This window comes from Puntigrus tetrazona, chromosome 9, assembly GCF_018831695.1.
Source record: "Puntigrus tetrazona isolate hp1 chromosome 9, ASM1883169v1, whole genome shotgun sequence".
NCBI classification, from domain to species: Eukaryota; Metazoa; Chordata; class Actinopteri; order Cypriniformes; family Cyprinidae; genus Puntigrus; species Puntigrus tetrazona.
In genome coordinates this window covers 23,357,627-23,385,477 of record NC_056707.1, presented here as the reverse complement: position 1 = coordinate 23,385,477, position 27,851 = coordinate 23,357,627, and the positions used below count along the sequence as shown (strand labels likewise).

At 39.3% G+C, this 27,851-nt stretch overlaps 2 long non-coding RNA genes across 4 annotated transcripts in view; both read left to right on the top strand.

Moving 5' to 3' along the window:
• Window positions 1-5,320, top strand: part of LOC122352046 — a 6,920-nt gene extending 1,600 nt beyond the window's left edge. Inside the window, exon 3 of the long non-coding RNA XR_006251836.1 lies at window positions 5,178-5,320. This is a non-coding gene — a long non-coding RNA (uncharacterized LOC122352046). The remainder of the gene's footprint in view (window positions 1-5,177) is intronic.
• Window positions 5,321-5,421: 101 nt separating this feature from the next.
• On the top strand, window positions 5,422-24,466 carry LOC122352045. 3 transcript variants are annotated; one of them, XR_006251833.1, is made up of 3 exons: window positions 5,422-5,484; window positions 22,675-22,813; window positions 23,440-24,466. It is a non-coding gene; the product is annotated as an uncharacterized LOC122352045 (long non-coding RNA). The 3 variants fall into 3 exon arrangements; XR_006251834.1 differs by lacking the exon at window positions 5,422-5,484 and adding an exon at window positions 7,601-7,751; XR_006251835.1 differs by lacking the exon at window positions 5,422-5,484 and adding an exon at window positions 20,228-20,603.
• Window positions 24,467-27,851: the final 3,385 nt, after the last annotated feature.

Below are 27,851 nucleotides of genomic sequence, written 5' to 3'. Positions count from 1 at the left end.
TAATGGCGATTAAGTTTTTGCTTACATAATATAAAAGTGCATATTTATTATGTATATATTGTGTATAAGTACATGTATATATTATGTATAAGTACAAACACATGCAGGCATTTATATGTATTTATATAAAATATAAGAATATGAATATATAAACGTATAAACATGTAAATATATACAGTCTATGTATTTATATATACATAAATATACACAAAAACTTATGCAAGTTATGCAAGTTAATCACAATTAATCGTTTTACAGTACTATTATATATATCCTTATATCTTATATCTTATTTCACTAAAAATTGCATACGCCTAGATGTGCATAAACCTTTATTTAGTTTTTCCTTCAGCTAATTTCAAACGCATCTACATTTATGAGCACGCCAGACCTCAAAGCTAACATTACAAACACACAAAACCCCAAGCACACTGCATCTATCTTCTTGAGGGTAAACATGCGGTTTATGACATTTTCGAAAGAAGGCACGCTCGGAAAATACGACAAAAAGCGCTTGATATTCTACATTGCGCTCTCTCCCTAAAAGCAGCGCGATTCAGTGGAGACGCGCTCGTTCCCCGTGAGCGAGACGTCTAATCTTAGACAATCGAAATCAGAGCTCATCGAGCGTCATCGGCGCGAGTCCCGCGACGACACCACCAGCCTTCGGGACGTTTTTTACGCCGCGCGCTGGGCCACACAGATTTGGTCGATTTGTCTGGGGCATTATTAGCAAGGGCCCAGGTGGCGGTAATGTTGCCTGGGATGCTTTGACGTCAGATAAACCCCTGCTCCGCAAATGACCCCCCAGGACACCTTCTGTCCACAGTAACTAACAGACAACACGGCCTACGTTGTCTGCAGAATTACAACGGTAACGCCACGAGCTGAATGTTTGTCGCAAGAAAGCCGTAGCACTTGCTCTGTTGTTTTAATCGAACGCCGCTGCGTATAACTGCACTCTCGGTGTCACATATTCTGAGAAATTGTGATTGCAAAGTGCTCTAAACCAATAACGCTCCCAGGAGAGAGAATCGCTCTCTTCTCGTATAAAGGGTGCCGCCTGCGTTCCGCCACGCTGGCCGTTTAATGGGTCTGTTCTTGCTTGACATGCATCAGCAGACATTTTGCAATAAAGCGAACTCACACGGCGTAAAAAAAAACATATATCGTAAACAGCCATCATTTTCACTGTATCTGTTCCGCATGCATTTTTCTCCTCGAGTTGCGACTCTGGATCAGACATTTTTTTTAGGAAATTTCAGGGGAATATTTATAAACAAAGGGCACGACCGAACCCTACGCGCGTCTCAGCTGTGGCATGTTTTCGCTCTATCTGCAGTGTTGGGTGTCTGGCATACTCCCTTTTCCTGGAAACCGCTCGAAATCTTTCCTTTTGAAATGCGAGATCGTGAAAACATTATTGTAAAAGGAACGGCGCGGGGTGGGACGTGGGATCCGCGGCCCAAACTCGAGGGGTGAATATTTTCACTTCAATAATCTGAACACGATACTGGAAGAATGTTTCCAGCTGAAAGGGGTTGCCTGGGTAAATCGCAGGCCTCAGAGTAAGTTTTCTGGAAAAGAAGATATTCTTGACGTTTGCTTTGGAGATAAACCTCAACGTTTTTGGCTCGAACATAGTAAAGAATAAATGTGCATTTGAAATGCATTAATGATAAGTGTACGATACATTTGCATATTTATGGATATAATATAAATACCTTCATTTTCGTATAATAAACCGATATAAATTGAAACTAACTTTGTACTTTAAATGCAGATATGCATTGTGTACAAATAGTTACTTATACTCTGAATAAAGCTGAATATTTTTTTTTATATATCAGTTGGTCTAGTGCAATATGTTAGTAAATATGTTAACAGATTTAAGTTAACCTGAGCATGAAATATAGGTATTTTAGAGCATTTTTTATATACTAGGAAATGCCTGAAAGCAGCCATCCCCATCTCTGCCTACTTTTTTATTTTACTATTATTTCTATAATGTTGTAATTTTTTTAATTGACTTGTTTTAAAGTTCTAGTGATTTTACGTTATCTTATTTTTGTTTTAAAGATTTCTATTTAATTTTAGTTCAACGTTTAGACTTACAATACTGTAAACCTAAAAAAAATTCAGTTCTTTCATATTTTTTTTTTTTCCTTCCAATATTTATATTTTATTTCCTTTCAATTGCTTCAAATCATTTTTGGGTAAACAATAACAGCACTGTAGCAAAAACGCACATTTTGACCACAGTGTAATATAGACACGGCAACTGCCTTGACCTTTTGATGTGATTTGACCTTATGATCTCGGCCTCGTCCAGATGCAATACGGCTTTAGTTCGTGCGCCGTTCATGACAGAACACCTCCTTTTCGTCGAATTCCTGCATATCGTGCAAAAGAATGACCTGTATCATTAAGTGGTTCGTGCTTTATGGACGGTGCTCTCGAAAAGCACTAAATTAGCGTTCATCATCACCCACGTTTATTTTTTCTGCGTTCACTCGACTGTCTGAATTATGCATGCATTCTGATTACCGCATCCGCCGCAGAATCGGTGCCTTTGCTCAGCATTCATGTACTCCTCAGACATTCAGTTCCACAGATATCTTAAAAGGGCAGGCGCACTCCACCATTCAAGGCTGTGACGATACAGTTATTCAAACATTCCTTCAGTTCACTGCGATGAGATTGATTCACAGACCCTTTTCTTTCCCGAATCGCCATGCCTTCAAAGCTTTCCTTCGCAGCAACCTCGCTTGCGGTTCTAAAGGACATTTGTGTAACGTCAAACAAAGTCTCGCTAAGCAAAAATAGCTTGTGTTTTTGGTGTTAATCTTGTTCTGTCGTTTTACGAGGAAGCAATGCAACAGAATGTGTGCTTTTAGAAAGAATTTCTCATTTCTTGATTGTTTACGTGCACTCGTGTCATTGCGATTGTGAGGGAAACGTACAGAAAAAGAGCAGCTTGGAAAAGAACATCCTTTGTGTTTGAGCTAGAAATAGAGTGAATAAATATGACAGGTTTTAATGTCTGCGGTGAACTATTGCTTTAAGGTTTCCTCTTTCTTCATTTATTTTTGGATTATATTCTGGTGCGTTAGCCAGTTGGCATTGACTTCTGCTCTCTGGCCAATGACCCGGCGAGCTGAAGCCGGTGAGTGAGCGATCTGCTCTGCAAATTGCCTGGCGTCATTACAACAGTATTTTTCAGGCTCATCATTTAGAAATATAGACTTTGACAGCGACTGCAACAAGAGGGCGGAACAATTTATTTCACGTCAGTGCTGAACCACATGTAAAATTACTCTAAATGAAAAGACTAGTCAGTTCAGCCCAGATCTCTGTGTGTGAGTATAAAGCTGTGCTTAATGATTACAATACAGTATCTATCTGTCTATCTATCTATCTATCTATCTATCTATCTGTCTGTCTGTCTGTCTGTCTCTATCTATCTATCTATCTATCTATCTATCTATCTATCTATCTATCTATCTGTCTGTCTGTCAGTCAGTATCTATCTATCTATCTATCTATCTATCTATCTATCTATCTATCTATCTATCTATCTATCTGTCTATCTGTCTGTCTATCTCTCTATCTATCTATCTATCTATCTATCTATCTATCTATATATCTATCTATCTATCTATCTATCTATCTGTCTGTCTGTCTGTCTGTCTGTCTGTCTCTATCTATCTATCTATCTATCTGTCTGTCTGTCTCTGTCTGTCTGTCTATCTATCTATCTATCTATCTATCTATCTATCTATCTATCTATCTATCTATCTATCTATCTATCTATCTATCTGTCTGTCTATCTGTCTGTCTGTCTGTCTGTCTGTCTGTCTGTCTCTATCTATCTATCTATCTATCTATCTATCTATCTATCTATCTATCTATCTATCTATCTATCTATCTATCTATCTATCTATCTATCTATCTATCTATCTATCTATCTATCTATCTATCAGTGCCATCAGAATGCCAGCAGAATGAAAAGTCATCGTGTCTATTTGTAAGAAAATAAAGAGAAGCTGCTTTTATAATGTGCACAAGTGACTGTGATGTGGAAGTTAATTTTGGAAATTTCATTTCTGATCTGAGAAATGCACCAAAGTAAATGAGCTTTCAGTTTGTTACAGAATAAACTACAACATGCTCTGAACATCATTTCAGTAGTCAGAAGTCTGTATGCTGAGACTTTCTGATTTATTGTGCAGAATTGTAGCACTGAATGATTTAATTAACGACATCCTTACTATTTTGAGTTTTCCATATTTCATCTTTCTTTCCTCAGTGGAAATACCCCATAGATGAAAGCCATCGTCACTGTTGTGTTTGCTCTGGAATTATGTGCACTCTATTTTTGAAAAGGTTAATCTACCAATATGAACGATTCCTCGTGGGATATCGCACCCTGACTGATTTCTTGTTTTTCAAGAAAAATAGCAGTAACCTTTATGTGCTGACGAAAACCTCTTTAGGTTCCCTTATATTGATTCAGCTTTCAAACCAATAGTGAGTAATCATTCAAACTTCAAGAGTATGCCTGAGTGCAAATATCTCTGTAATTTAACAAGTGTTTTTCTTTCCTTTTTCTATAAGGTTCATGTTGGCTTGCTGTTGCCTTTGTACTACATTTCTACGCTCACTGTTATTAATCCCCACCGTGACATTTCATAAAACTGACACGCTATAAACCAGGTAACTGTAAGATTAGAGTTCCATTAGAGTTTAAATCTATAGTTCACGTCCCCAGTTATATTGTGTAAACATGAAACTGCATATTTTAGATTTGATTTCCACAGCTATATTAACCTTCTTCTGAGTTCATGCAAGGTTTGTCCTCCTAGCAACTATTTCTGGCCAGGTCTAATTAACTCTTAAGTCATGATTAGTAGAAATTCGTAGGAATTGTTTCTTCATCTGAACAGATTTAGAGAAGTTTAGCATCGCATTACTCACCACTGGGTCATCTGCCGTGAATGGGTGCCGTAAGAATCAGAGTCTAATCAGCTGATAAAAACATCGCAATAATGCACAAGTAATCAGCACAAATACAACACAGCAATTCATGCCTTGAGAAGGAAAGCTGCATTTTGGATAGAAGTCTTCACGGTTTAAAGTCTTGTAGACTGCTTGGGGATTATTGTGATTTTTATTAGGTGTTTGGACTCCATTCTGACGGCACCCATTCACTGCAGAAGACCCATTGGTGAACGACTAAATCTCTCTCAAAACCCGATGTGATGAAGAAACAAACTAGATTCTAGATTTTTGATGGCCTGATGGTGAGTACATTTTCAGCAAATCAAAACGCACTTGTTGAGCAATTTCTTTAAATACTTTATGCATATAATTTCGCTTTGACAGCAGCGGTCGCGCAATGGAACAGAGTTTTACGGTTCTTCAAATTTTCTCCTTTCTTGTTTACTGGAGCAAAAACATTCTATGGATTTCAGAGCGACATTGGTAAGTAAATAATTTTTTGAAAACTCTTGTTTTTAGTGTCCTTAGAAAAACTGATTAAATTAAGTAAAACATATCCCAATGTACCTTACATAATGTATACAAGATTCAGTCTTAAGTCTCACGAAGTAAATATCTGTTCATAAGATTTTGAACTTTCCCATTCACATGGCTTGAAATTCTCAGTGGAAATATTCTTTTCCATTAAGATTCATCTGATGATGCTACAAGCTTATATAGCTTATAACAATTAGTGATGGCCATTATTCCTCCTGCACTTATCTATTCTGGATTATGGATTTTGTTTGTCTATCCTTTGAATTCTTAAATGGGTTTTACAGCGGTTGAAACAGAAACTTTTATTTATTTATTTCGCTGAAGCTGCAAGGTTACAACTGCAGAATTTTCTCTTTGTAATTACAGTGATTTGATTTAGAAAATTGATCTTGCCAAGTTGGAGAAGTGGTAGTGTATCAAATTATTCAAGCTAAGCTGATGTTCAATTTTTCGACTTGGATTTCACTTAGCAACCGACACAAGCATGTGATAAAAGGGCTATTTATACACACGCAGGGTTCTGTTACAGCTTGAGCGTGTTTGCCTTGTTGCACCGAAAATACTAGCACAATTACATTGAAAAGAGCACTTCAGAGGATGGAGAGATGGTCGATGTTGTGCACCACTTACCCTCGGACAGGAGAGATGAACATGCACAGCATTTCGCTAAATTGCTTTAACCAAAAGTTTAACCCGGTCCACTCGGATTATCTGAAGTTCGGTCAGTGTTTCGGCTTCATGCAATGAATCTGTTTGCATGCATAGTGTCATTTCATATTTAAAAGCACACAAAGATAAGCTAAGATTAACAGGTGAGAAAGTTTATCAAACCATCTGGTGAAGTTTGTTCGTAATACAAAATGGCCTGTTTGTTCCATGTAGGTTCAATGAAAAGGTGTAAAAAATGCTATAAGAGTTATTACAATCCTCACAACTCTCATTAAAAACAATCATAACGGACACTTTTCAATCTAGGGGCAATGAAAATGCTGATTTTTAAATATGTTCCAAAAGTGGCCACCATTAATTTTCATTGGACCAGGAATGACATTGCTAATTTATATGGATATTACATAAGGCTTTTCACTGTCATTTTTAGACAGAAAAACTATGCTGGATAGATTTTCTTCTCTAGTCGTAGAAGAAATATTACATTTATCTGGTCATTAGCTTCTTCTGTCTTCCGAGGTTCCGTCAGAATGACCCTTCATGACAAAAAGGATGTCATTAATGCTGACAAAGTGCTCGAGTTTAATCATATGCACGACTCTGAGCTGGGGAGATTTCTCGCTCTGTCGCTAAATATGTAAATAGGATCATTTTGTGTTAATTAGCAAATGCGAAAAAGTGTGACTCAAATAGATTAACATTTGCTCCTTGTTCAGATTTTATGGAGTTGCACTGCCGTGTTTAATTCGGCATGGAATGTTAAATACCTGAGGTGTTGCAAATATTCATCTCTAATTTCCAGAAAATTCTCCAGGAAAGGCTCGAAGATCTCTCAGGTGCTGTAATACAGCACGAACGATCGCAAAAGATTAAATTCTCTGTTAATTGGCACATGAGGGCCCATAGAAAAGAAAAATTTGCAAATGAAACCTCTTTAATATCTCCATCATTTCTCCCTGACAGCTGTGACATGGAGGTGAAGAGCAAATAAAGACCTGTATATCAGATGTTTCTCCTGAGAAAAAAAAGACTCACAATGTTGAAACATGAATTTTCAGAGATGGTAAATTGATATGAGCTCAGACGTTTCTCTTGAGGTTTTTCCAAGATTAAATCTGATGTATTTACATAATTTTTTTTTATAGCTTTTACAGCATGCCATCAATTGTCACATTTCTTTCTGTTTTTTATTTAGATTTGTTATTTTAGGAGAAATATGCGCTGATGAGCACAAGAGACTTCAAAACCTCCAACATTTAAAAAGAAAGCATACCGTGGTTCATGCATTGAGCGAGAAAGCCTCCCCAAATTTTCAATTTCCATCAATCACTTCTTATCCTTTTAACCTCTGGGTCCCCCTAAAATTTGTTGGTCACGCTCTCTTTGTATGTTTCTTTCAGTGATTTGTGGTGAAGACATTTGGATCGCGTGCCACGCTGCATTTAAGTGGAAATGTCACTTTAAAAAATGAGACCCAAATCAGTCACTCTGATCCATGACAATGGCTTTTTGTATTTGGATTGCAGCTAAATATATTGTACTTGGTAAGCAAGACCATCTCGTTTTTTTGTAAGCGCTGATGAAATTGGTACTGGACTGAAACCGTTAGAGTCAACGTGATGTCAACCATTTTTCTTTCATAGTCTAACATAATTCCAAGTGAAACATGATATAAGAGCAAAAATGTTGACGGATTTGATTTTATCCATTGGGAATTGATTAGATCGTGAAAATGGAGGTTGTTGGAGGGGTCAATGAAAAGAAGGATTTGTGATGTCAGGGAAAGTCATTTCACAAAGGAAGCAAGTAATTGGATTTTGATAAAAGACAAGTTTTTTATTTGTAATGCAAGTCACCGTTCAGTTGTGCACAATAAGACGGAGAACATAGGGTCAATCGATTTCACGCTGACTTTAAGGAAGGATTGCGAAAACCCTTTTTATTTACAAATTTGATTTATTATTATTGATTGCATATTGACTTTATGGAAACGAATAGCAGCCTGTGGCATTTCTGTCAGGTTTTGTTCTGGTGTGAGAGTGTATGTGTAGCATCACGCTCTCTGTGGGTCTCCGGGGCCTCTGGTCCCCTGATCCCCGGCCTCTTCAAGCTCTCTTGTTTCAGCCCAGCAGCGTCTCAGGAAAATGATAGGATGTGGAGAATGTCCCACCCAGCCCCCTTTAGCACTGGACAATGGAACCTTAAACCCTCGCAGCACGACAGCGTTTTTGAGCCGTGCCTTGAATAATTTAACCCCTATCACGTGAGGCGAAGAATGTGTAATATCTTGACGCTTGAACAAAACTGATTTCAACAGTAATAATAGTTATGCTTAATTCTCTACTCTTGTAGGCCGGGGTGTTTCGTTAAATAATGTATATCAAACTAAACCAGCAGATTTGGTGCCTTTTTAAGCTTTCATTTGATGTGTAACTTGATTTGCATTTCCCAAAGGAAGTACCAGTGCATGCAAAACCGAAAAAACGAGCTAAATTTATACTTTAGGCTTCGGTTCTGCGTAAGTAAAATGTCGTTTTGCCACCGGCACAGGGCAATTTTCATTCATTTATCATTCTTTTTAACACGTAGAATTATTAATAGCGATTTTTACAGGCCTACATTTCGTTTTTGAAAATGGGGTGAATCCCCTTCTTATAGATGACTCTTGTTGTCTTGATTTGTCTGTGTGTGTGTGGTGGAGAGGGGATTTGTTAGGCATTTCGTTTTTCCAGATATACATATTTAAACGTTTGATAATGCTGTGTGTTTTGGTTTTACAATGGGGCAATTGTTGAGCGTGCATGAGTACTGAGTCTGGAGAGCGCGCGAGTGCTAATGGTTTAAATACTGGCCAAACTTAAAAAGAAATGCAAATTATAAACTCGCAAATTATGACAATTCCTCTGTCGACCGTTCAGTGCGCAGCTCGCTTATAGTGCTGATGAGCTCACAGAGAGCTGACGGAGATTCGCTCGTGATGTTAGAAAAATTACGCCTGACAGAAAGTTTTACATTTTTTGAATAAATTGCACCTCACTTTAAGCATTATAATATTTTACATGCGCCTACAGAGACTGAGAACGTGACGCATCTCATCAACTGAGAACAGCTTCTTATGGAGATATTGCAGAAATATGGATAAACATATGGATAAAGATATGGATAAAACCACACAGATAAATAACAGTATTGTTTGTCCCGAAGCTTATCGTTAGCCTGGTATTGACAATATGAGAAGAAATTGCGTTCTGTGGGGTCCATGGACGCGGGCCCCCATGTAACTACTGTGTGTCTACCATGACCAGAATCATAATCATGTTATATAGAGAATGATGGGAAATATGTGACCACAAAACCAAGAATAGAGGTATTTTTTTATTATTTGAAATGTGTACATCAACTGAAAGCTGAATAAATAAGATTTCTATTGATGCATGGTTAGTGAGGAGAGGAAAATTATTGGAATTATTGGGATCTGAGGGTGCAAAAAAAACTTTTTTAGCGAAGCTTACAATCTAATACTAAAATATGCCCGTGGCAACAACAACAAAAAAAAAACTAGGTTTACTGATTACCTTCCATGAGTCCATATGCTTTCAACATCAGACATGCTGATTTGAATGGACAAAGTTTGAATCAAAAAATTGCAAAAGCTTATTGAAGTACTATTTAAAAGAAAATATTATTTCAGTTTACTTTAAAATGTCTTTTGTGATTCAATGTGATGCCTGTTTTCATAAAAGATCATTTTTTTTAAATAGTTCACTTTAGACATTCCACAAACTGTAGCAACTTTGCAACAACTTGTCAAATTTACTAAACATAATCTTAAACCTAACCATAACCTACCAGCTTATCCCAGCCCTAGCCGTCGTTTTTAATATTCTAATAGGAGTTGCATGTGCCAGTAGTTACAAAGTTACTTTTCGTGTAACACTTTGGATTAGGGAACACTATTCACTATTAACTAATATCTTATTAACATACACATTAGCATATTGGCTGATTATTAAAGCACATATTAATGCCATATACCAAATTCAATTTTCTACCCAACACCTAAACATGACTACTACAACAACACCTAACTTACTGCCAAATTTGTGTTTATTGAGGGAAACATTTAGTTAATAGTGAATATGTGTTCCCTAATCTGTCACCATATGTCTAAGTGGACTATCGAAACAAGAAGTAACTGTAATTAAATGAACTTTACTAGTTAAAATGATCTCTACATCACTTTCCCAGCGTAGTTTGGGCTGAACTGAAAATACAAGAAGTTCAATGCTTAGAGTTGAGGGTTCGGAACAAGCCCTATATGTCATTTACGCCTCGCGGGCATTAAAATTAACGGTTTATATGCTAAAAACGATGCTTCACATTTTTCTCCTGGCAACTTATTCATCCCACCTTTACTTTCCCTACCGTATTTCTTGACTTTCTATCACCACAGTGATTTTATGAACTCCTCCACAGAAAATAGCACCCTTTTCACTCCAGATAACGAGGAGCGCTGCTGGCTGTTATTTCAGGGCTGAGAGAGAGAGAGAGAGAAGCGGCAGATGAGACACATTCAGACCGACTTGCCACGTTGTAATTTAGCTGTCAGAGGAAATGTCTGCGCTCCTGCAGGACTGTCACAATTCAGAAAAATCATGCATGTCATGTCAATGTCAGTTAAGAGCGAAACCCGATCGGCTGTTTTGATGGGCCTGCCGAAGCTGAGTGACGCCAATACGCTGTCAGATTTGTGCTATAAAGCGCTAAACTGCCGCCGTCGTTTTGATGGGCCGTTTTAGTAAGTAACAAGCTTTTTATTCTTTCAGCAAACTTTCCATCAAAGTGATGAGGGGAGTTTGACTGAATCCTGTACTTAAGTCATCACGATGGAGATTCAGACACGCCTCCGAAACAATTAAATATTAATAAAATTTCACCGCTTCGAGACTCACGCATTTTTAGGCATGATCTAGTCATCTAGACATTTTTAGGCTCATTTTTTTGTCTGCTTCCCTCAGTCAGGAAGGAAGAGAAATCAGGAAACATTTTAATAAAACGTTTGTTACGGTGTCGTTCATTAGCCTGCCTTCATTTTTCGTTTTTGCAACTTTGTTTACGTCTCCTCCATGGTAACACATCATTTACACGGTTACTCTCTAATGGCTGGATGCAAAAAGGGAAATTGCTTCAAATGAAGTTGATTAAATCCCAGGTGTTTGCAATAACCTGCTATGGATTTTCGCAGGCACGTAATCCTGCGATAAACAAGTGGTAATAAAATGCTGAGAATGGAAACGTCTTGGGGGCACTGGATGCTGCTCCTTTAATGCAATATGCCTGCCGTTGTTTTGCGCAGGCTAATGCGCTCCGGTTAGACGGAATTATTAATAACAGCATCGTTATCGTCAGCAAAGCTTGTTCACATCATTCCTTTTTGTCAACATCACCGGCTATTTGTCACAACCCATGTTTAAATATTTGTTCAAATGAATCAGATAGATTATGCTGATGCCATTTCAACAGTTATTTTCTGATTTCAGTGAAACACAACAGGGGATTAAAGCAGAATGTTTTCCATTCAGATGTTGATTTATAAGCTAAGCTGCAGAAAGCATTGTAAAGCATGGCCTTTAAAGTGATTCATGTGCTTTGTACAGTAGATTTCTCAGCTTTGTACTGCATCATTTTACAGTGATCTATGCCTTTCATCATGGCTGAATCTTCAGCTTTGTGGAAAAAGAAAGTATATTGTATTTCAGCTTTGAATGTGAATTTGCGGTATGAATCCAATGAAACAAAGCATGGTATTGATCATTATTTAAAACAAATGGGTTTTTTTAAATAGCTTAAATAAATTAAAACTTAAAAAAAAATACATACAACCCGAAATTCCCAAAATGTTGGGATGCTTTTTTTTTTATTTATTTTTTTTTTACAGTTTACAGATTTTTCACTATCATCTTTACTCTAATAACACAACCTTCATGTCATTTTTAAAAATGTCCAAATTTACTTAGACTCAAAACAGTCATTATTTGTAACACAGGCTATCCAGTGTTCAGAATTTTCCATATTGCGTTCATATCTTTAGAGAAGCCTTGCTTTTGCAAAAGCATTGTTTAAAAAAAAAACTAATTTATTCTGAAATACCATAGGAACATTACCCATACACAAGATACCAATAGTTTCACTGTGTATTTGCCAATACAATCATTAAATATAGTTATGCGAAATATGTGATTCCAGTTTCATTATTATACTGTAGACTAGAGAGAATAGTACTGACACAGTGGTATCATAGAAATGCTGTAATATGGGATTTACTGATGAAATATAAATACAACATATAGGTTTTTCAAAGTAAACATTTTGATTAAAAAAGAAAAAAACACGTGTTAAGGGTTTTGAAAAATATGCATTTTGATCATTGGTTGTGAAATTTTGTCTAGAGTTTCTAAATTAAAATTATAATATAATATAATTGTCACATCTCTGGACTCTTTGTTTATGTTTTTGTCCCGTGCCATGTGCTCCCTGTGCCCTGCCTTCCCTCCGTGTTAATTATGTTATTGTCATCAGCTGTGTCTCGTCAATTACCCCGTGTATTTAAGTCCTGTCTTTTCAGTTCTGTTTGTCCGAGCGTCAAGGTCCCAACCCAATGTCCCTACCTGTGTTTATCCTGCCTGCCTGTCTGTATATCTTTTATTTTACCATTCTGGAATTAAACCCCTTTATTTTCATTGAATCTCGTTGTGTGCTCTCGTGCTTACCGCACAACCGTGACAGAACGCTCGGACCTACAAAGTGTAAATAGCGGCGTATTTTCCCCCTTATTTTTTGTTTTTTTTGCCATGTTTGCCCAGTTTAAAGACCCAAACTTCCTCATCCGCCTGCTGGAGCAGGGGGATTGCTCTCTCGAGGACTACACAGAACTATTCCTCGAACTGGCCAACGACTCTCGCTACCCGGACTGCTCTCTGCTCGAAATCTATTTCGCGCGACTTAACACCTCCAGCCAAGCGCAGCTGTCCGGGAGCGGTCCTCGAGAGAGCCTCGCCGCGTACGTCGAGTGGGTGCTGGTGTCGTGCAAATCGTCGATGATGGTTGCGCCTGAGGACAACGACACCAGCCCCACTCCAGATCCAGAGCCCAACTCATCCCTTCACCGCATGGTCGAGCCCCAGCCTGAGCCCACTGCTGACACGGGGGCGGAGTCGAGCGTGACCACGGACCCATCGTCACAGAGAGCGACAGAGCCGTGGAGCGTAACAGGACCCGAGCCGTATACGTCAGACCAGGTGCGGCGAGCCAGCAACGGAGCTCCCCGCGGTGGAGACAGCCGACTGCGAGGAGAGCGCGGAGTGGAGCTCCGCCCACTACACATCGGCTGAGGATGAGCTGATCATCCACCTGGGGCTGCTGGATCTGCAAAGGGAGCTGGATGATGTAGACTTGGACTTGGACTTAGACTGGGCACCTCCCCTGTATCCTGAGTTCCTGTTCCCGTTCAGCTACCCAGTAAGCCCGCTGGTTCCGCCCAGCCGTCCCGTTAGCCCGCTGGTTCCGCCCAGCCGTCCCGTTAGCCGCTGGTTCCGCCCAGCCGTCCCGTTAGCCGCTGGTTCCGCCCAGCCGTCCCGTTAGCCCGCTGGTTCCGCCCAGCCGTCCCGTTAGCCCGCTGGTTCCGCCCCAGCCGTCCGTAAGCCGCTGGTTCCGCCCAGCCTTCCCGTAAGCCCGCTGGTTCCGCCCAGCCTTCCCGTTAGCTCGCTGGTTCCGCCCAGCCGCCCCGTTAGCTCGCTGGTTCCGCCCAGCCGCCCCGTTAGCTCGCTGGTTCCGCCCAGCCGCCCCGTTCCTGTGCCCGCGCCACGCGCGCTCTGTCCTGTTCCTGTGCCGCGCCACGTGCGCGCTTCTGTCCCGTTTCCTGTGCCCCGCGCCACGCGTGCGCTCCGTCCCGCTTCCAGTGCCCGCGCCGCGCCGCTCCGTCCTGTTCCAGTGCCCGCGCCGCTGCGCTCCGTCCCGTTCCAGTGCCCGCGCGCCGCGGCGCTCTCGTCCCGCTCCAGTGCCCGCGCCACGCGTCGCTCTGTCCCGTTCCAGTGCCCGCGCCACGCGGCGCTCCGTCCCGTTCCAGTGCCCGCGCCGTGCGCGCTCCTCCAGTGCCGCCTCAAGTTTTCCCACCCTCCCACCCATGCCACACCACGTCGATGGATCCCAGCAGCCCCTGCGCTCATCCTCAGCAAACCATCTGGAGCTCGCCACGGGTCTGCCGGTCTCCATCGCCATCGAGGTTGGAGGATCCCTCGCCTCACCGTCCTGCCTCCGAGACCCAGACTCCTCCTCGGCCCGTAGACCCGTCGGCGCCCCCTGGGCTCCTAGCTCCCTCCTCTACACCGTGGTCCGTCAGTCCACCAGCTCCACCAGGCTCCATCGTCCCTCCGGCTCCGCCTTGGTCTGTCGTCGACCATCCGTCGCCTCGGGATTCCTCTCCTCCGGCTTTGCCTCGTCCCTCCATCCCACCGGCTCTGTCAGGCTCCTCCTTCCCTCCGGCTTCACCTCAGTCCTCAGTCGCTCTGGCTCCGCCGCGCGCTTCCCGCCCCCGTCGTCTCCGTGTCGTCGCCGAAGCCTGCGGCGTCGCCTTGACCTCCAGCGCCTCGCGTCACTCCTGGCTCTTCGGCTCTCCGTCTCCACCTCAGTCTCTCCACCATCTGCTCCGCCGCGCCGGTCGGCCCCATGGAGTCGATGGCTGCTCCTCCTCCATGGCTCCTCCCTCCGCCGGCTCCACCTTGGACCACCATAGCTGGGCTCTGGATCTCCTCCTGCTCCGGACTCCTCCTGTCTCCTTCCTGGCTCCTCCCTCCGGCCGGCCCCACCGTGGACCACCATAGCTGGGCTCTGGATCTCCCTCCTGCTCCGGACTCCTCCTGTCTCCTCCCTGGCTCCTCCCTCCGTCTACACCACCTTGGACCCTTCTGCCTTCTGCCTGCCCACTCCTGGGGATCCGTCCTCCACCACAACCTCCTCCCAAGACCCGGTATCCCCAAATCTTAGTCATTTTGGTTTTGTTTGTTTTGTTTGTTACCCTTTAGGTGCGAGGACGCACCTTCCGGGAGGGGGGGGTAATGTCACATCTCTGGACTCTTTGTTTATGTTTTTGTCCCGTGCCATGTGCTCCTGTGCCCTGCCTTCCCTCCGTGTTAATTATGTTATTGTCATCAGCTGTGTCTCGTCAATTACCCCGTGTATTTAAGTCCTGTCTTTTCAGTTCTGTTTGTCCGAGCGTCAAGGTCCCAACCCAATGTCCCTACCTGTGTTTATCCTGCCTGCCTGTCTGTATATCTTTTATTTTACCATTCTGGAATTAAACCCCTTTATTTTCATTGAATCTCGTTGTGTGCTCTCGTGCTTACCGCACAACCGTGACAATAATAATAATCTCTAAATAAAAAAATCACATGAGCTAATGTTTTAATCACAATACAACATAGATAACATAACAAATGTTTAAACTGATAAATTCTATCATTTTATTCACAAAATGATCTAATGTCAAATTTGAAATTTCAAAATGCCTGCAACAGGTCTCAAAATATTTGGGATGGTGGCATGTTTACCATTTTGTAGCATTTCCTATTTTTTTTCCCAACCAGTTTAAAGATGTCTGGGCAGGAGGTTATGAGTTTCTGTAGTTGAACTGTTGGAATTCGGTCCCAGTGTGTCTGATATAGGTTTGCTGAAGAGTTTGTGGTCGCCTTGATTTATTTGTTTAATGATACGCCAAATGTCGTCTACAGGTGAAAGATGTAAGCTGCAGGCAAACTAATTCACCAACCAGACTCTCACCAACTCATGTTTTAATAGCTGCAGTATGTGCATTTGCATTGTTTTGCTGAAATAGACGTCATCTGGAGGGGAGCATATGTTGCTCTAAAATATTTATATACCTTTATATGCCTTCCCAAACAACTGCAAGCTGCCCATACACTCCCATACCATCAGAGATGCAGGCTTTTGACCTGAATGCTGATAACATATAAAAAGGTCTCTTTTCTCTTTAGCCCGGAGGTGATGGTGTCTGTTATTTTCCAACATGAATGTCAAATTTGGACTCATCTGACTATAGAACACCTTTTCAATAAAATGGAAACAGTCCTTTTTAAATGAGCCTTTGGCCCACAGGACGGAACGGTGCTTCTGGACCATATTCACATATGTCTTGCTTTTTGTATGATAGAGCTTTAGTTGGCAAATTGTGTTCACTGACAATGGTTTCTGGAGGTATTCCTGGGCCCATTTAGTAATGTCAGTGACAGAATCATGCCAATCAGTGATGCAGTGTTGTCTGAGGGCACGAAGACCACGGGCATCCAATAATGGTCTTTGGCCTTTGTTTTGGATCATTGGATCAATTCTCACTATAACTAAACCAATTCAGAGTTTGTTTTCAGTTGAGCCAAGACCACCATCCCAGCAGCTCGGTCCACAAACTCTTCCTCTGCATATGCTGTGAGTTTGGATTGCTTGCGTGACATTTATTTGGGAAAACAGTGTTATCTCACTAAATTTGTCACATAAGTCGTATTAAAGTCGCAGCAACAAAAAAAAAAAAACATTACTTGGCTTTTGGCGCCCTCTGCCCTCTCTATTTGTTATAATACATAATGTAAGCAGGTTATATAAATCTTATGTATAAGCATGTTACATTATGTAGCCTATTTTAAAAGTGTTATTCAGGAAAACCATGTAATTACTTGATTTTGATCCTTTAATTGAACCAATTAATAATGTCTCATCATTAGTGTAATATCTAGAAATGTAGTAATCTAAAGCCTGTTTTTTACTATTTTTAGCAAGCAAAAGTATTCGCTCACCAATCCAAATAATCGGAATCAGGTGCTCCAGTCACTTCCATGGCCACAGGTGTATAAAATCAAGCACCTGGGCATGCAGGCAGTTTTTACAAACATTTGAGAAAGAATGGGTCGCTCAGTGGATTCCAGCGTGCAACTGTGATAGGATGTCATCTGTGCAACAAATCCAGTCGTGAATTTTCTTTTGCTCCTAAATAATTCACAGTGAACTGTCAGCTGTAGTATAAGTACGTGGAAGCGCTTGGGAAACAACAGCAGCTAAGTGGTATTGGTAGGTAAGTTTCATGGAATGGGTTTCCAATGGGTTTCCACAGCCAAGCAGCTGCATCCAAGCCATAGATCATCAAGTGCAATGGATACATCGGTTACGAGCCGCCACTCGATTCTAGAGCAGTGGAGACACGTTCTCTGGAGTGACGAATCACGCTTCTTTATTTGGCAATCTGATGGACGATTTTGGTTTTGGCGGTTGCCAGGAGAACGGTACTTGTCTGACTGCATTGTGCCAAGTGTAAAGTTTGGTGGGGGTATTATGGTGTGGGGTTGTTTTTCAGGAGCTGTGCTTGGCCCTTAGTTCCAGTGAAAGGAACTCTGAATGCTTCAGCATACCAAGACATTTTGGACAATTCCATGCTCCCCAGTTCGTGGGAACAGTTTGGAGCTGGCCCTTCCTCTTCCAACATAACTGTGCACCAGTGCACAAAGCAAGGTCCATAAAGACATGGATGACAGAGTCTGGTGTGGATGGACTTGACTGGCCTGCTCAGAGTCCTGACCTCAACCTGATAGAACATCTTTGGGATGAATTAGAGTGAGAGCCAGGCCTTTAATTACTCAATTATCCCAATAATCATTATTACTTGATTTTCACACCCCTAGTGTCTTGGAGCATGATATAGCTAATAACTTTTAAAGTGTATAAGGAAGATTTTACTCCTCAGGTCACTAAAAAAGCACTTTAAATTAGGAAAGCGATAGCTTTGTCACAGTATTCTTGCCACATCTATTGCACACTTTGCATGTGCTGCACTTTACATACCATTTTGTTTTATTAGTTTATTAGAATTTGAAATTTGTAAACTCTGGTTTTAGTTCTTGAAAAGGAGAAAATTAGTGCTTTAAAAGTCCTCAAAGATCCTGGAATTAAATTTTTGGACTCTGCCTAAGACATCCTTTATAGCCAATCAGAATTGCATCTGATGGTGTCACCTAAAATAAAAATAACAATGTGTATGTTCTAAACAATGTTTTAATTCTAAACATTAAAAAACTATAGTAATGTATTAATCTAAAGTAACACTGATGTTAAGAGCATGAGCTGAAAAAGACAAGAAAACACGACTTTCTGTTGAACAGTGTAACCAGAGAAGCCTGATTCATGAACAAACGACTCTTTCACGAAAAAACGAACTCCTTTATTTAGTATGTTTAAATACATTACAGTAATCTGACATTAACTGCCATCTCTACTTGATTAAACTGTAATTTAGCAATTCATCACTTGTCCTTTATGTCTAGTTCTATACTGTTAGACCAACATGCTGTGACCATGTTACTATGCTTTTGCAAAAAGGATGGTTAGGAAATCAACTTCTGACTCACATACCAAATGCAAATGATCATTACTTTTCTCAAAATGAGGCAACAGCTTGAAATATAAGTTATAATTGCGTTTAAATGTACTTTTAAAGGTCGATTTCAGTCCAACTGTAGCAATAAGCAAAACTCCAACCCACACAGTTTCTCTCCCACTGTCTAATTCATGCCTGAACACCTTCCCCCTCCACCGCTGAGAGCGCTCAGCATCCCGTGTTATCAACACAAAACTCTGAAAACACAAACTGCCTATCGGCGGCACGAAATTACACATTGTGACTTTAGAGTCGTTCTGCCGAATGGAGATGCGCAACACGCTGAGACAAACTGTGTCATTAACAAAGACCAACAGATGGCTGTTCTGGAAAGAGCCCAGATATGAGATACAACAGGCAGAGGAAGGAACTGGTTTGGGCCAGTAATGGCAAATTGTTCTCAATAAAATAGCTGTTGTGCTTTATGTCTGTGAGATCATTGATTTCGGCAGATTGAGCAGGTCACAAAACATTTTTAGATACTCAGATTTCTACAGAAGCGATGCACAAGTCTCATGTTTATCAGATTGTGTGACGGTTTTCTTCGCAGTTCCACTTGATGATGTCAAGACGGCTGTAATTTTTTATACTGAAACCTTTATTTGCTGGTAAAATTAATCTCTGCTTCTTTTCTATCAAACATTACAGCGGAGGAGGTTTGATGGCGTAGAGTTATGAGAAACTCTTGAGAAAGTTGATGTTATTGACGGTACATACTGGTGGCTAATATTCATTATTATTAAATAACGTCACAGATTCTGGTCTAATCATCACACAAAACTATTAAATAGCTGAATTCGTATTAATTTGGATATTTTTTGTCCTTTTTCTACTAAATTACTGCTACATTTTTGCCAGCAGAAAAAAACTTGGAATGACATGGAAGTCAGTAAATCATCACAGACTTTTATTGCGGTGTATTTGTCCTTTAATGGAGTGTAATTTCTATGCCAAACAGAATTGCAAAAACAGAAGTGACTGTTCAAAACATGTTTTAACCCTGTGCTTCATTGCTTGGTTATAATGTCTGGTCTAGCTGTAATTAAATTTTTTTGAACGAAAAAAATTAACATTAGCTTTTAACTTTCATTAGAGTGTATGGTTAGGGTTAGAGTTAAAATAAGTTGACAGGTTGAAAAGTCACCTATAGTTAGTAGAATGTCTGATTATAGATCAATAAAGAGTTATATTATACAAATATTAATCAGACAGTCTACTTATATTCTAATGAAAGTTAGTTGACATGTACAGAAGGTGCAAAGTTACCATCAAAATAAAGTAAAATCAAATAAATATATATATATATATTAATTATATATGCCAAAAAATTATTATAAAAAATTTATATATATATATATATATATATATATATATATATATATATATATATATATATATATATATATATATATGTTTTTGTGTGTGTTTGTTTTATTAGAGATTAATTTTTTTGCTGTATGTTCAGGTCGTATTGAAAAATTCAGAACTTTTATATATTTATATACCCTTGATATTCATTATTATAATTGGCCCCTAAATCGTGCAATAATTATAAAATTGTTAAAAACATATTGATGGTATTCTTACCATCAGTGGACATTCTTATTACCGTAATTCTATTTTACTTAATAAGCATCTATTAACGGCAGTACAAAAACTTGTATAATGCAAACAATACTTCACAGATTACATTAAATAATGCATGATTTTTCTTCATGTTTCAGTAATGAGATCTTTTTTCCACCCTCAAACATGCCCAGAAGACACATGCTCGTTATGAAATCAATGTGGCGCGGTTCATCCAGGGGGTTTAAATGCACAGGCATGGTTATGTAAGACATCATAATCCACTGTTACTATGGTTACCACAGCCCCAACTGACTTTGGTGGTGCTTCAAGAAAGGTACGCATTCAAACCGTCACTCTCATAAAAGCTTGTCCCTTTGATGCCAGTAGTCGTTGTCGGCGGATAAACGCAATATTGTGCGCTTGGCATCCCCTTTGTACCGTGGGAGCGCGTCTTTCAGCGCTGTATCTAAGCTCCAGTGCTATTCACTCCAGCAATCTTGGGTACATGTTAAGTCTTATTTTAATGTAATATGCATATTGCACCTCAGTGGCGTAAAGTCTACGCCTGGCGCTCGGATCAGATGTTGTAGTTGTGGGAGGAATCAGATTGTGAGGCTTAATGTCTGTTTACAAAGACAAACGTGAGCGTTAGCATGCTATGTACAATATATTTTCCCTCTGAGGCTGCTAAGCCAATCTTAATAAAACACCCCAAATGCATCAATGGAAAACATGGAAAGCCGTTTCCACCGCAGAATAAAAATAATTAGAAAAAGTAGCATCTCACTATTCTAACTGTTTTTCTCACAACTGAGTTGATATGCCTCAGAATTCTATTTAGCATTATATCTAGCATTATCTCACAGTTTGTATCTAGCATTTACTAATTTATCACAATTAAGCTCACAAGCTTATATTATAAGCTCACGACTGTGATAAGGTCAGATATAAAGGATATGAAGATGAGATGTACACTTTAGAAAAGCAAAACTTATTCACAGTAATATGTGCTTAATTACTGCCAGTAAATGGCTAATATTCTAGAAATGCGCACGCAAATAAGCAACTAGTTAAAGGATCCTAAAATAAAGTCTAATACTTTTTTCTCAGAATTGTGAGATATAAACTCAATTGAGAGTTCTAAAGATGGAAATTTGGGATATAAACTAGCAAGTGCAAGAAATAAAGTAAAAATTGCAAGATATATATGCATAATTCTGGCATTTTTCTTGCAGTGTTGTCAGAATTGTGAGATCTCAGTTCTAAAGTTCTCAACTCAGGTATAAAGTCCATTTATGAGGAAAAAATTCTATTTTCTTACAATTGTGAGTTTATATCTAACTTTATGTCTACCTATTCTTATATTCTGTAATATGAGTTTTGTATTTATTCTCTGCTAGTTTTTCTTTAAAAACTGACACCAGATTTATCTACTTGTTTCTTTTAAAATGGTATTTTTTTCTATATTTACCTTGTTTTCTTGAAATTGCAAAATATAAACTTGTGAGCTGTAATATCAGTATTGCAGGACATGAACTAACAATTGTAAAAAAAAATAAAGAAATTATGAGATATAAACGCATCTCGCATTTCTTTCTTACAACTGCAAGATTCTCAGTTTTGCAGTGCATGAATTCACGAGAACTGCGAATTAAAAAAAAAAGTCTATGTCTCACAATTCCGTCATTTTTATCACAATTGCAAGATATGAACTTAAAACTGAAGTCAGAAATATGTCAAAGTTACGTCAGCATAAATTGCATCGAACTGCATAATATAACGACAGCTTCACATCTCGTCGAGAAAAATCCGAATCGTGGCTTTATCTCGTAATTCTGACGTTTTGTAGATGTAAGAAAACATGACCTCGATATAGAGATAATCTGCAATCATTTTTCATTCATTGGTGGAATATGAACTTCCACGGAAAAGCTGAAAGCGCCGAGCACACAGAGACTGAGCGGAATATATATTTTGTAGTATGGCTTAGGCGTTTTATTATTGTTCCTGTTGACAGAGACAATGAGCTTGGAGCATTGCGAGAGGAACAGCGATGCTGTTTGTGAGGTCTGAGAGGGTAGGAGACGAACTGTGCCGTGATGAAGCTTTGACAGGTGGAGCTCCTCTTATTTCCCTTCAGAGCGAGAGGCCCGCGTATATATGCCTGCCTTTGTGTATGAAGGGCATATCGGGAGAGGAAGTGAGAGGCTGAGGGAAGTATAAAAGAAAGATAAAGGGGAAGGTTGCGACTTATTGAACAGCCTGGGTCGAAATAAATGTGCAGGTCATGATGGAGAACAACGGCGTTGATGATTTCAGAGACTTCGAGCACAAAGGCCACATGCATACGGCACGCTGACAAAGGTCAGTTATGGTTCACCATTGAATTTGTTATTGTTTTACAGCACACTTCTGCTTCTGACATCAGTCTAGACATCGGGACCTGTGGAAAACACGACACATTATACATTTAATGCGCTGTTTAGAACGCATCAGATGTATTTTACATGACTACTGGAGCAAAGTGCATCTGTTGTGTGAAAGGTAAAAAGAATCGCACAATATCAATATTTGCTAAAATAAGACACGGTGGGAAAATTTCTAAAAAATTTGGTTTAATTTCATTTAAATATACAGGGAGTGAAGCTGCAATTTCTCTCAATCGTGTAACTCTTTAAGGACCGTTTCTCACTATTTACCAGCTATTAGCATGTCTGTTATTATTATACATATTCTACATCACAAATCCTACCCGGAATACCAAACTTAGCCACCGATAATAAGCATTAAATTAAGATTTATTGAGGCAAATTCATAGTTAATGGTTTGTTGACGGTCAAAATTGGACCTTAAAATAAATTTGATCATCAGTTTATCTAAAATATTGATTTTGTATTACTATATCCATTTGAATTGACATTAACTGAAACAAAATAAATGATTAAACTGATTTTATTTTATTTTTGCCAAAGCATCATTCGTCATTTTTGTTCAGTTTAATTAAATGTAACCGCTAACATATTATCATAGTCATTGTAAGTATTCCCGTCTCTTCGTACAATGCAAATCGATGGCAGATGGAGTATTCTCAACATGGTTTTATTCATGAGCGTGATTCCATAATCGTATTCCTTATTTCACGCCCATATCTTATTCCTTACTCTTTTTAGGGATTTCGAACGGGTTCAGGCCAATACCTCTCAAAGATCGCGAGATCGAGATAAGAAAATCCAGTCGATGGAGTCTGATTACCAGAGGAAGAGAGAGAGAGAGAGAGAGAGGATGAAGAGCTGAGAGGCTGCTGGCGGATGCTCAGGAGAGAGACAGTGTGTGTGTAGAAGGTGCCAGGAGGACGTGTCACTTGTTGGCGATTTGGAACCGAGAGCACCTACGCTGAGCTGTTCTGGGGCCTGCTGCATTTAACGGGATTGGCTGATGGACTGGGGACTGAGCCATTAATCTCTCCTCCCTCTTATCCAATTACTGCACCTATAGAGGAGCGGAGCGGGGCAGAGAAAGCAGAGCGTTCGTGCCAAATGCCAGCGGCGAGTCACAACACAAGATCACAGGGACGGAGTTTTACGATCGCAGCCATCGTAAGGAGACGTAAAGGTGTAGCTCAAGCCGAAATCATCGCTTTGTCTTTATTTACTCACCTTCTAGTGTTTCAGCTCAAACCTCAATGGGAGGCACTGCTGGCCATGCACCTATCCAATTAGAAATTTTGTTTTTTATAGTGTTTTTTCAGACTTGTGGAAAGAAAACATCCAAAAGACACTGTTGAGTGTTTCTTTTATAGCACTTTATCTATTTTTATCAATAGATTTCAATCGCAATACATATTTTTAAAGGCCTTTTTCTGAAAATGAGTTTGCTCTCCTACGCTGAACCATATATCTCCATACAAACACACCAAACTTTAATTTTTTATCCCTGTTTATACCCTTTTTTTACAGAGGGATTTTTCATATATAATTTGCATGATAATATATATTTTATTCCCCCCAAAAACTGTCAAAATGTGCTGTTTTCTGTCCGTTTTAAATGAGATACCCAAAATTCCCTCTGTAAAAACTCTTGACCCTAATATGTCAAAATAATTAAATAAGAATTTTGAATTAGAATTTTTCCTGCGTTTAGATTTTTGTTTTAGAAATATATGCAAGTTAGCGCATGTTTAATTAAATAATGTATTATTTCCATATTTAAACTTGTAATGCAAAAAATGTTTGCAATTATCAATGTAATCAATCGACTAACTATAAGTGAATTTTTTACCCTATTCACCTGCAGTGTCTCGCCTTAATTTACGGTGAAATGAATAAAGAAATATTTTACAATAAATTATTTTAGGTTTATTTTGCTGAATAAAGAGCTTCTATTGAAAGATGAGGCAGTTAAAATTCTATTGAAAAACAGATGATGAGATAAATGTGCTTCAAAAATATTTCAGCTTATGCCTATTTATTTCCAAAGCAACATATGTATTATATTTTGTTCTATTTTAGCTTTATTTATATAGATATTTTATTTAATAGAACTTTCAACATTTAAATAGTTGTCATTTATTTTAGATTTTGTGATTTTGTTTTAATGATCAAAAACAACATATGCAGGAAGTTATCATACGACTTGGTATATACACTGAAAACGAAAATATTGAAACAATTTACACTCAGACATTGCATATAAATTCCGTAAATGATTGCAAAAAATGCAAGTAAATAAGGAAAGGGGCTGTGTGAACTATACAGGAAAAAGAACGTCTAGTTTAATTCTAAAGGGCAAAAAATAGTCCTGAAAAAAATGCCATAAGTGGACATCGGGGTGGAAAGAATGCTGCTGTGTATCATAAAATCTTACTGAACAGAATTTGTGATAGAACTTGTGCGTAATGATTGGTTTTAGGTTATTGCATGGCGGGGTGGGAAAGCGGGAATAGCGGCGAGCAAAGCAGTGTTTAAATCTGCTAAACACAGTCGACAATTAGGCTTAAATGCTGCCATTATCTGTATGGCCCAGCTGTCTTTGCAGAATGATTTCTGGTGGTATCAGATGGTTTTGGATGAGTAATCAGAGATCATGCTGTTTGGTGTCGGCTCCAACACAAGAGAATAACTGAACCGTCTAAGACACTGCTGAACCAATTCGCTGCAATGGGAACGAAATCTCGATAGCTTATTCCGATAAGCAGCAACATTTAACTTTTTATTGATCATTGGTGTTTTTTATAACAGCGCTGTTACCGCTTCGGTGCCGTTTTACAGATTAGGTGCGGTTTTGCAGATTACGCGATGGCCTCGAGTGGCCTATCTCTTTATTTGAGGACAGACGCTCGTCTGAGCGCAATGATAAAATCTGCACAAAAAAACAAACAAACCTGATGTAGTAATAAGGTTATCGGGACATGCAGGCACTTTGCTTGTTTGTTTGCTACTTTTCGCCATGTATGAAATCTTAATTAGGTGATACAGAAAGGGTGTTATTAGATTATGGGAGCCAAAGCAACATCTTATTTGTGTTGCGCGGATGTGTTATGGCCCTGAGTGTTGCATTTACTTGTTAATAGTGAACACAGCATGCATCCTGACATCCTCCTTGCCTGGACGCCATTATTCTTTGCGTACAAATGAACCAATTTAGCTATCTCCTGAGAGGTTAAATCTCTATCTCGAGGGATGTGCTCTTTCTGATTCCTGCTGTTATAACGAGCAGAATATCGTTGAAGTGTTTTTTTCTGAAAGGATCCTGTAGGTGAGCGATTATTCGGCGTTATGTGCATTTGTCGGTCTCTGCTTTATTCCTGTTTCTCCTTTTTGCCGCATCAGCGTGAAAGCTTTTTCGCTATAGAATCGATCCGCATGATTTGCAGTCACGCAAATGACATTGCGGCATACAAAAAGCACTGCGTCAAGAAACTTTTATAATGTTTTTCTTTTGAGGCTTTTAGCTTCGTTTAAGCCTCATTTGGACGTTTTTGCAGGGTTTTCTTGTATGAATAAGATTCGATGTTTATCTCAGTGCATTAACAGATCATCTGTCACAGTTGCTGCACTGTAGACAATAATGCAGTTTAATGTAGACAAGCGTGAAACTATGAGAGGTTCTGTCACTGCACAGTTTAATACTGCTGTGTATTACCTTTCATCAGAGCAATGAATGAAAATTCTGCCATTAATTTACTCACTTTAATTGTTGTTTCTATAAAGATTGCAATCAAACTGCACACATCCAAAAGCAGGCTTAATGTGGGTGCTCAACCACAAAGAGTATCAGACAGGAAGAGCACACAGGACAGGAAGTTGGCACGCCACAGCTCCAATGGTATAAAAGATTTATTTATGCTCTCACCACAGGTGACGTTCTTCAAGCTTAAAACGTCACCTGTGGTGAGAGCATAAATAAATATTTTTCTCCTTTGGAGCTGTGGTGTGCTCGACTTTGATTACGTTTTCTATAACAGTAGAAATTTTAAAGAACCATATATGATTATTCAATGTTTCCAAATTCTCCTCAAGAAAACAGGAGATGCGATAAGTCCACAGGGTAAGTGACTGTTTTAAATATATAATATATAAATCATTATTTTTTATATAATTGATAGTTAATATTTACATGCTTATCTGGTTACACCACAATATATATATATATATAATATATACGTTATATAAGACTAATGTTATTATGTTATTTATTATAAATTTTTTATTTACTTTTCTTTTTTTCTTTTTCCAGAATATTTATATTACCAAGAATAAACATTGTTAAAACAATATAACAAATCATTTCGCATTTCATGCGATAACAAATGAAGTCCTTATAAACCGTATGTTAATTTTTTTTCGAACAGATTTCTTTTCTATATATATATATATTTATTATTATTTTATTTTATTTTGAGAAATTTTATTTTAGAATGTTGAAATAACAGTAAAAACATTATTGAAGCATTTTTTTTTTTCTGGATGTTTGGAGCCTAAACAGAACAATACTTCACAAGAACATTAGAAAACATTTTTAAGGCATTATTGTTAGCTGGGTTGTCTCTTGCATCTTCATAATCCAGTTCAGAGCTCCTCGCACAAAAAGACTGGAAAAAATTGAATTATGCAATCTAATGATGTAAATGTGCTCTGACTTTTTTAATGAGGCCAGTATTAGTCTGCATCCTTTATCAGATGTCTAGCCCACAGCTTAATGTTGGGACAGTCCTGTTCACATCCTGTTAGGAGTGTCTGCGCTAATTGGCTCCCTTATATAAGAGAAACCTGTGGGAGATGGGATTGGGTTTGTCAGATGTGTAGAACAAACAAACAGCAGAGCCCGGCACGCCGCAGAAATAGCTAGCAACAAACAGTCCCCGAGGAGCTTTCAGCACTGCCACCAGAAACAGCAGACGAGATGAAAGCTTGAAGAGATCCCTAGCTCGCCCAGCATCAGGACGTGTTGATGGAACGCAGTGGCTGGAGAACCAGGCTCTTGTGCATTGCACACTGTTGAGGGGTTAATAGATGTCCCTTTCCAGAAGATTGGCCTCTCTTTTTAGGAATGGCTTAGAAGAGCTACAGAGAGTAAAATGCTC